Consider the following 8,761-nt stretch of genomic DNA (forward strand, 5'->3'; position numbering starts at 1 on the left):
GCATAAAAAGGCTTTGGTGTTCTTTCACCTAAAGCTAGATACAAATGTGCTGTGACCTTTATTTGACTCATATCAACATTTGTGAGTGATGTACAGCTCAAATGAAGAGACCAGCACCAGCACCTCTTGCTCAGTTTGCTGCTGTGTTACAGTTGGTTGGCTGATACCTGTGCAGCTGCTACTGGGCAGAAAGCCTCAAAAAATAGGCTGTCAGGTTTAATTGCCTGGTAAATATATTGATAATAAATAAGATGTGCTTTTATGTGACACTGAACCACTCTCCTTGGACTTACTGGGGGGCTGCAGTAGCTCAGTACTTCCCGGGATGAGACTCAAGGTGTCTGCTCTTGCTCCCAGCAAATACAATTGCAATTTCATCATTGATGTTATTACAACAGGACTAAGCCTCGAAAATTGTGGAAGGCTTTTGAACTTCTTTTGATCTGTGCATGACATAACTGGCGAGTCTGTCCAACGCTGTTAAGTGCGTCTTGTAGGAGACTGTAATAGCCGGTACAGACTGTGACAATGCAGCCAAACGAGCCGCGTTCCTGAGTGTTTGTTTTCTCAGAGCCCTGGAGATGGGTAGTTACGGGAAAGTCTTGAGTTCATTAAAATCAAAGGAGCTCCTGGTGTGCGTGACTGCTTAGAAAGGTGACTGGGAGTGTTCCCTGGGCAGACAACAGTGTGCGTGTGTAAGTGCATGTGCCTATGTGATAATATGCCCATTGTGCTTTTTAAGGCAATTTAATGAATTCTAATAGCCCGACTTAATGCTTTCTGAATGCTGCACAGCGGTGAGATGTGGTTGTTTGTTAGTAGGTAAAATATTTTGCTGATGGTTGAAGTGGGAATTTTTAGGAGACTTATTTATTTAATGATAAAAAATGTTATTGAGTCAAATGTGCTGATTCTACTTCTGTAAGCTAGCCTGTCTGCTTGGTCTGATAGCCCGAGTGCACATACATGAATGATGCCAGCCTTAAGAAAAAAAGGAGTGTCAGCATCCCTTCCTGATTATGACAAATGCTATTTACTCCAGAAAGGCAGTTCTTTGGAGAGGAGAAGGAATAATTTCAGGTTTACACAAGGCAGCAGGGGAGAGGGAGTCCCTCTCTCCTGGAATCAGTCACACAGCCAGCTCTGGAGCCTTCCTGGTCAAGCTTGCCTGAGGCTGTTCATTTCACAGTCCTCTGGTTCAGATAAGTTAAGCAATCAGAAAAGCATCTGATTTCTACCCTTCAAATTGCATTTCCTGTTGCTTTTTCTTCAAATGTTAGTTTGAAAAGCTGCATTAAAAAAATAACTGACTCTGCAGTCTGCTTTGTTTTACCATTACACCTGTCTGGAACTGAAGACAGCCTGAAATAAGCAAAGCCAGCGGAGTTTTTCTCCTTTTTCTCCCCGGGCCCAGGTACCCGGGGCTTGCAGATGGCCCTGAGACATTTAGGGGAAGTGCTCACAGACGCCAGGACTGGAAAATTTACAGATTTGCTGCAAAAGGCCGGAGAAGGAGGAGCATGGAAAATGTTCCCTGTAGCAGACAAGCAGCCGATTATCACCCCTGCTCCCGAGGGTCTGTGAGTGAGAGAAGGGCCACTGCTTCAGGCAAACCCGGTCTCACACTGGGGCTTTGTGGGCTTCAAATGCTGCTGTGTTGTACAGCACAGCTTCCAGGGAGTGTTGTCCTTATTTCCAGCATCTTGCCTGAAGGGAAACACGTATCCGTAGTAATAGCACCAGCAAATAAAACCAACCTAGTTTTACCATTCAAATATACCTAGAAATAATTGCATTAATCAACATAATGTGGATGCCCCGTCCCTGGGAGTGTCCAAGGCCAGATTGGACAGGTCTCTGAGCAACCTGGTCTAGTGAAAGTTGTTCCTGCCCATGGCAGAGGGCTTGGAACTGTATAATCTTTAAGGTCCCTTTCAACCCAAGCCATTCTATGATTCTGTGATAATAGAATTGAGGAGAAAAATTACTTTTCTATTTTACCTAATGCGAGACACTTCATAGCACATTTGACATCATCTCCCAGCTAATGAGAATAAATTCAGCAGTGTCTTTTTGAGAAATGCATCTTTGCTAGTACAAAGCAGCTGCTTCAGCTGGAAGAGGTCAGATTCAGGCATCATCAGGTAGTAGTGCTGCATGCAATCTTTGAAGCCCTCACTTCTGGGCAGGTGGGTTCTAGCTGACCACAGCTACAGCAGTGAGGAAGATACTTGACAACTTTATGCCTTCTTCTGTCACTCTGACTGCTGGAGCCACTCGTCTGTACATTATAAAACATCAAACATCTTCCCTCCATTATCTGACAGTGAGATGAATCTTACCTGCTGGTGTGATTGCTGCTTTCTGGCCAGGAATATACTCATTTACTGAACACATCATGCTCAAAACTGACTGAGCTCCAAAAGAAATCTCTCATCTCTTTACAGCTGCCATGCTGGAGTTAGGGAAGAATGGACGAAATTGCATGATGAAGTAAAATAACACAATCAAATTACCATATAGCAACCAGGAAGAAACTAAAATAGAAACGCAGTCCTGTCTCATTCTGGAGCTGGACCACAGCCAGTTTGCAGTCTCCTTTTCTCTGGTGCACCCTTACTGTAATAGAAAACTTGTTATCCAAGGGTACCCTGGAAAACCACCTGTAACAGATTCCCAAGTTGTAAATACAAGAGGAGTTAGTTATATGGAAAGGTTGACTTTACATACATGTTACAGCTCAAAGATTTTTTGGAGACAGCTTTGCCACTAGTGAAAATGTATTTAAGAAGCCAGACATATTTTCATGGTAAGCTTATTTTATGATTCTAATAAATACAAATAATAATAATTATTGTTACTCATGGACAAAAAAAAAAACTGCTTTGTTGTGTAAAATATGGAAGGAGACATCATCTCCTCTAGTTCAAGAGGTCTCAAATCTGCTGAACACTTGAAAATTTTGGACACAGAAATTCCTAGTACATGCAGCATTTTTCAAGGTATCTCAGTGGGGTCATTCTTCACAGAAATCTCCTTTTCCTGGAGGGCAGAGCTGATTCCCCACTCTCTCCTTGGGTGCTTGCTTTGCTCAGGCACCTGTTAAGGAAAGCTGGACCAGAATTCAGGAACTTCCCAACCCTAATGAACTATAACAACTGCATGACCAGAAAGGGAAAACAGAAAAGCAAGTGAAAAACCACCCTGCCCAAACCCCTAAGTAGTTCAAATGAGTGCTGACAGAACTAATTAGTTGTTTCTGATTTGCTGAATCCAGTCCAATAAACACGGCCAATTGGTTAAAGTCTTTGCTCCAGGATCAGACAAGCATCCATCATCCAGACTGGGTGCTCTTAGACAGCTCATTACATTTGAGTGACTATTGATTGGCAAAACCCTTGGCCCACAGTTTGCAAAACTCTGAAATTTGTCACCTGGCTTTCAGAGGCACCAGCTAGTCAGTGCTGTTCCCCTCAGGGGAATCGGGAAGTGGCTTGGCACTTCTGAGATTTGGGCCATTTACTTAGCTGGGTAAATGTGGATTTACTTCCTTTTCAAATTTGCAGGGGTTTAAATGCTTGCTAAATCCATGCCATTTCATGAAAATAAGAGATTGAAATTGTAAGATAGGCTAATGCACTTTAGAGAGCTGTGCTCAACATATTTTCTTCTGGCTGTGCTAGTCCTGGTCCCTCCCTCTATGTAGTCTATCTGCCTCAGCAGGGCATAGGAAGATTTATGCACTGACAAAGGTGGCTCGACCTGCTAGTGCCTGCTTCACTCCTTGGTGAATTAATTTTAGGAAGGGTTGTGGATCCTTCTGAGGCTCTCCCCTCTCTCCTTCCCTATCTTCCTCCCTCCCTCCCTGCAGTGCTGGCTGGCTACAGCATGACCCTGCAGACCACAGTGCCTCCAGCCCAGCCCCAGGGCACTCTGCATCACGGCTGGGTGCCATGGTCAGACCATGACCCGATTCCTCCCATAAATTGCATAGAACTCTTCCTCTCGCCCAAAGGGGAGGATGCAAACCATGAGTTTTCTTCACTGAAGAATAGAAAAGGAGGCTGTATCAGAATAACTAATTATTTTTGCTAATAAAATCTGAGAAAAAGTATGACTGTCTCTCTTGAGCAAATATTATCTTCCATAGACAGAGGAAGATAAATTGTGATGACTGTGGTGGTACCAGCACTCTGGCAATGCTTTTGTCTTCTGCTTGCAAATTGCTCTGCTTTCAGAAAACACTGCCAGTACTGGTGCTGTCAAAACCAACTCTGTGTTACAGGGTTTTTCCCCTTTTCTGTGACCTTGGTAGTAATTAAGTGTCTCATTCTCACAGGGAAAAAATGTGAAGCATGAATTGGACCTGCTGGCCTGGCTGCTGATTTATGGGTCAAGTCTCTAGCTGTTACAGACAAAATTTTCAAGTCTCTGATTAAGAAACCCTGCTGATTTAAGGATCTCACAAGAAATGTGTGCATAATGAATTATCTACAGATGATAATTCAAATTATTCCTTGATGATTCATATCACCTTCCTTTATTAAATTACCATTTTAGAAGTCTAACAAGGGCAATGCAAGCTGACAGGTGGTGACATTGCAACGTATATAACAGGTCAGCCAAGCAACATGCTGTGAGTTTGGGTAAGTGGTATTTGATTCTAATCAGAGATGCCAACAGAAAGCAAAGGCTGAAGGAGATACAAAAGTCAAACTGGTATCATTAATGGTTAAATGTTTCTCAACATCCAGCATGTCTGCCTTTTATTCGTCTGAACCTGTGGTAACTTTTTTCCTCACTTGAGTAAAAGTGTCCAGCTAACAGTCTGCAGTAATGTTCTGCTCCATTATTAGTTGCTATATTAGCATAAGGTATTATTATTAGTACTAATTGCAGTATTATTTGCTAGTAATAAAATGGCAATATCTGTTCTTGCTTAGGGAACACTGAGAGCTACCTGACATCACCAAAATCTATACATACGTGAGTAACGTGTTACAAAGACGTAAAAATGTGCAGCAGATGACCAATATTTTTCCTTTCTGGATTCAGGATTAGGCTTTTTAGATCTTAAACCTACATGCTTGTGAACCTAGAAATACCTGCCCTGTGTCCTCTGGAAGGGGTGTATAGAAAATCAGTGCTGCAGACATCACGTGTCTCTTACGGTCTAATGGTGGAAGGAAACAGTGAGCCTGAGCATTGGGAACTGGGAAATGCAAATGCACTGAATCTGACATTGCTTTAGTGTCATGTAATATTTTTCTCCAAGTAAACACATGATAGCAATCACTGTCTCTACATCTGACACACATCAGGAAAGTACTAGAAAATGCAATTAGCCGGTGTTAGTCTTCACCATGACATGTCCCTGTAAGAAGGCTCCACTTATTTCTGTGCTTCATAAGCTGATGTGAGAAGGGTCTCGGAGCCCTGTACCTTCAACCTTCTCCAGCAGTGCCATTTTCTCATGGTGGGTGCCACCCAGCAAACACAGAGCAGGTGGCAGGGGATGGCCTGGACCACAGAAGTCAGGTCATTGCAGCTCTGGCAGGGTTGAAGGATCTGCTCCCTGTCACCATGTGAGCATCATCCCAGGTGGGGATCAACCAAGCACACAAGGGAAATCAGAAAATGTGTCTGCGTTTTGAAGGTGCAAAATAAGTGGCAAAGGCAAGATACAGTTCCATATCTGCAGCAGTTTCACAAAGAGATTGTGCTGTTCCTGTGAAACATTAGCTCTGCAATTGCTTAAACCCTGGGGTTTTGTATTATCTGGCCAATACATATGCTAAAAATGAACAAAACCATATTCTGGACTTCGATAATTTTTATATTCCATTGGCTGTAACAAGTGTCTTCCTGGCAATAACTTAGTAAGCCCAGCAAAAGAAGACTTCAGCAAATGCATTTAAAATGTAATTAATATACAGAAAACCAGACCATAACAGCTTGTGCAAGAAAAATTACTTTCAGCAGGATGATTTCCATATTTTCCACAGGGAAATCCTGGGAGAATTCTGTGTGCATGCTTATGAAGTGCATGCACAGTAAAATCCAGTGTATTCTGGACACCCTGGGCTTTGCTGAGCTTCCTGAAATGTTATTCAGCACACAGAGTTCAGCCTGACCCTTGGCACACAGAAGTCAATGCACCTTCACTTCACAGCACATGTACTTTGGCTTGGAGTCTGCCAAATCTTGGGCTAGAACCAACCCCCCAGGTGAGTCCTCAGATGCCCTAAAATCCTGAACAACTGCCCCAAGCAGTTTCTGGCTGGAAAAAAATGCTCTGTTGAGGCAGTAGGGGTGGTGGCTGCTCTTGGAGCTTGAGAACACACACTCCAAAACAGAATAAGCAGACAAATCAAGCCCCAGTGATGCCTGTCTTCAGAGGACGCTAAAAAGTATTTGTGAATTGCTTTTTCTTAATTTGTGACTTTTCTTAATTTATGAACTAATTGCTTTATAGCCCATATGAAAATGCCGTTGAACCATAAAATCGTATTAGCACATCTCTGTGCTTGGGAGAGGGGCATAATTTATCTATGAGACTGGCTTTTCCATAGCCAAAAACCTTCTGTAACACTAACTCCTTCAGTCATAGTAACAAACTGGTACTTGTCACCATCCAATCTCATTACGTTCCCCTGCACTTGATCCTAATTATTCTGCTATATTCTTACCTCAAAATTCTTCTCCAGTAAGCCCTAACCTCTTCTCAAGTACCATTTTTATTTGAAAAGCATCTCCAATTTAACTCCAAACCCCACTTCTTCTCTAAGCTGCTTTATCCCTCCAGACCTCTTAATGTCTTTCCAGTCTCTCCCCATCTGCCTCTCTTATTTTTACTGTATTATCAGGGGCATTTCTGTATATGTGTGTGTTGTAAGCATGGATGTGGTTACCATGATCCTTCTCAAAAGCTTTCATTAATTTTCAAGAGCTCTGGACTTACTTCTGGGATATTACTAAGACAAAATACACAAGTAATTTCCAAAGCTCCCCAGAAGCACCCAAAGGAGTCAGCCATGTCAGGCCACTGAGGTGGTGCTTACCAAAGACAGAAAGACAATGCTTGTTTTGGATGGTTTTGTTGCAGATAAACCAGTGGGCTAATACTAGGGCAAGCACTATCAACAGGTTTTGTGATAAAGCCAGTCAAAGAAAAAGACCTACAGCCACTGGAAAATCTCCAAAGGTGGAAGAGAAAGCAGGTAAATCTGTGGATCAGAGAAACAGTGAGCGTGGCTCCAGCTGGGGGCAGGTTCACGGAGGAGCTGTGGTGCCTGACCCAGGCACAGGCAGAACTGTGTAGGTATGGTGTGGGGAGAGGCTTTAAATCATGCTGAGGGGGACTGTGGGTCCAAGTATCCAGACAGAAGAAATGAAGTGTGGCAATTGAAGCCATTAAGATAGCATTTCCTAAAGTGTTTTTAAGGATGAATTGCAATTCGGTTCTTTGCCTACTTAAAGAAAAAAAATATTCTTCCATTAGCCAGTAGCGTAATCTTAGTGGTTTCAGACAGTTCTGCTTAGTCACAGACACTTTTTGCATGAAAAAATTGTGCAGCCTATAAACACTTGTATCTAATCTTTATATTTTTTTTCCTGCACTTCTAGAGGTGAAGTCAACCCAAATCAGTCTCATAATTAATTGCATCTCTCTATGAATGTAAGTTGTTTTACAATAATTTTCTAAATTTCTCATGTGGATCCTTTAGCATCTAGTTCTCTTCTTAATGTCTATTCTAAAAATGTAGCATTCTTGTAAAACAACTGTTAGTATTTCTGTAATAGGTCTCTTAGATTCTCTCTCAGCAGGAGTATTATCTTCCAGTCTATCATGCTTTTCTTTTTACCTCTCGAGGTCTGTTTGTTACGAAAATTATTCAGTTGTAAGTTGAGCTTCTCTCCTTTTTTTAGTGAGATCTGAAGGAGAAGATGAGAGAGAATTATTTTCAAGGGTGCAGCTGGAAGAATGAAAATAAAAGCTAAGAGTTAAAAAATTCATGTTACTTATTAAAAAGCTTAAATGCTAGAACCCAGGCTATGAAGTACAGAGAACAGTTGTTTACCAGCTCTTCATTTTAATGGCTGCCAAAGATTAAAGTGGTTAACAAAGTGAGGTTTCAGAGCAGAAAGAGCAATGCTCCATCCCTGGAAGTATTCAAGACCAGGTTGGATGGGGCTTTAAACAACTTGATCTGGTTGAAGATGTCCCTGCCCTTGGCAGGGTTTGGGAAGGGTGGAAGTAGCTGGTCTTTGAAGGTCCCTTGTGACCCAAACCATCCTGTGACTCCATGATTACAGGATTCTTGTGAAAGTATTTCATGCTAGTAATTAGAATTATCTTAGTGCCTCGCTGATGGTGTTTTGGCAGAGAGGCAGGAAGGGCACAGGCTTGCCCACCTGGTCCTCCTGGCTGCCCACATCCCTTTCTGTACCAGTCACCTCCTGCACTTCTCTGAAAGAGGGGCAGAGCTCCTGGCTGCGCTGCCCCGAGCATTTCTACCGGTATTTCTACCAACCCTGCAGTGTGGGTATAACATTGCACCTCTTGCAGAAAATTTTCCAACTACATGACTTCCCAAAAAAAGGTTGCTTTTCAATTGGCACTCAGAAAACTGGAGTCACACAGAGGTTTTCATAAGTTATGCTTCTTCATGTACAGTTCTAGTAGTCTCTGAATTCCTGGAAATTTATTTTGGCGTAATCAGACTATTTGACACGGGTCCTCTCAGTTCTGCGCTGTCGT

At 42.5% G+C, this 8,761-nt stretch overlaps 1 long non-coding RNA gene across 2 annotated transcripts; it reads left to right on the forward strand.

Moving 5' to 3' along the window:
• The first annotated feature begins 634 nt into the window (after nt 1-634).
• On the forward strand, nt 635-8,002 carry LOC113989630. Of its 2 annotated transcripts, XR_005564090.1 has the most exons (5): nt 635-695; nt 4,944-4,986; nt 7,106-7,220; nt 7,627-7,678; nt 7,930-8,002. It is a non-coding gene; the product is annotated as an uncharacterized LOC113989630 (long non-coding RNA). The 2 variants fall into 2 exon arrangements; XR_003541346.2 differs by lacking the exons at nt 635-695; nt 4,944-4,986 and adding an exon at nt 6,024-6,227.
• The last annotated feature ends 759 nt before the right edge of the window (nt 8,003-8,761 follow it).

This window comes from Pipra filicauda, unplaced genomic scaffold (assembly GCF_003945595.2).
Source record: "Pipra filicauda isolate LSUMZ 115617 unplaced genomic scaffold, ASM394559v2 scaffold284_size963001_pilon, whole genome shotgun sequence".
Lineage (NCBI taxonomy): Eukaryota > Metazoa > Chordata > Aves > Passeriformes > Pipridae > Pipra > Pipra filicauda.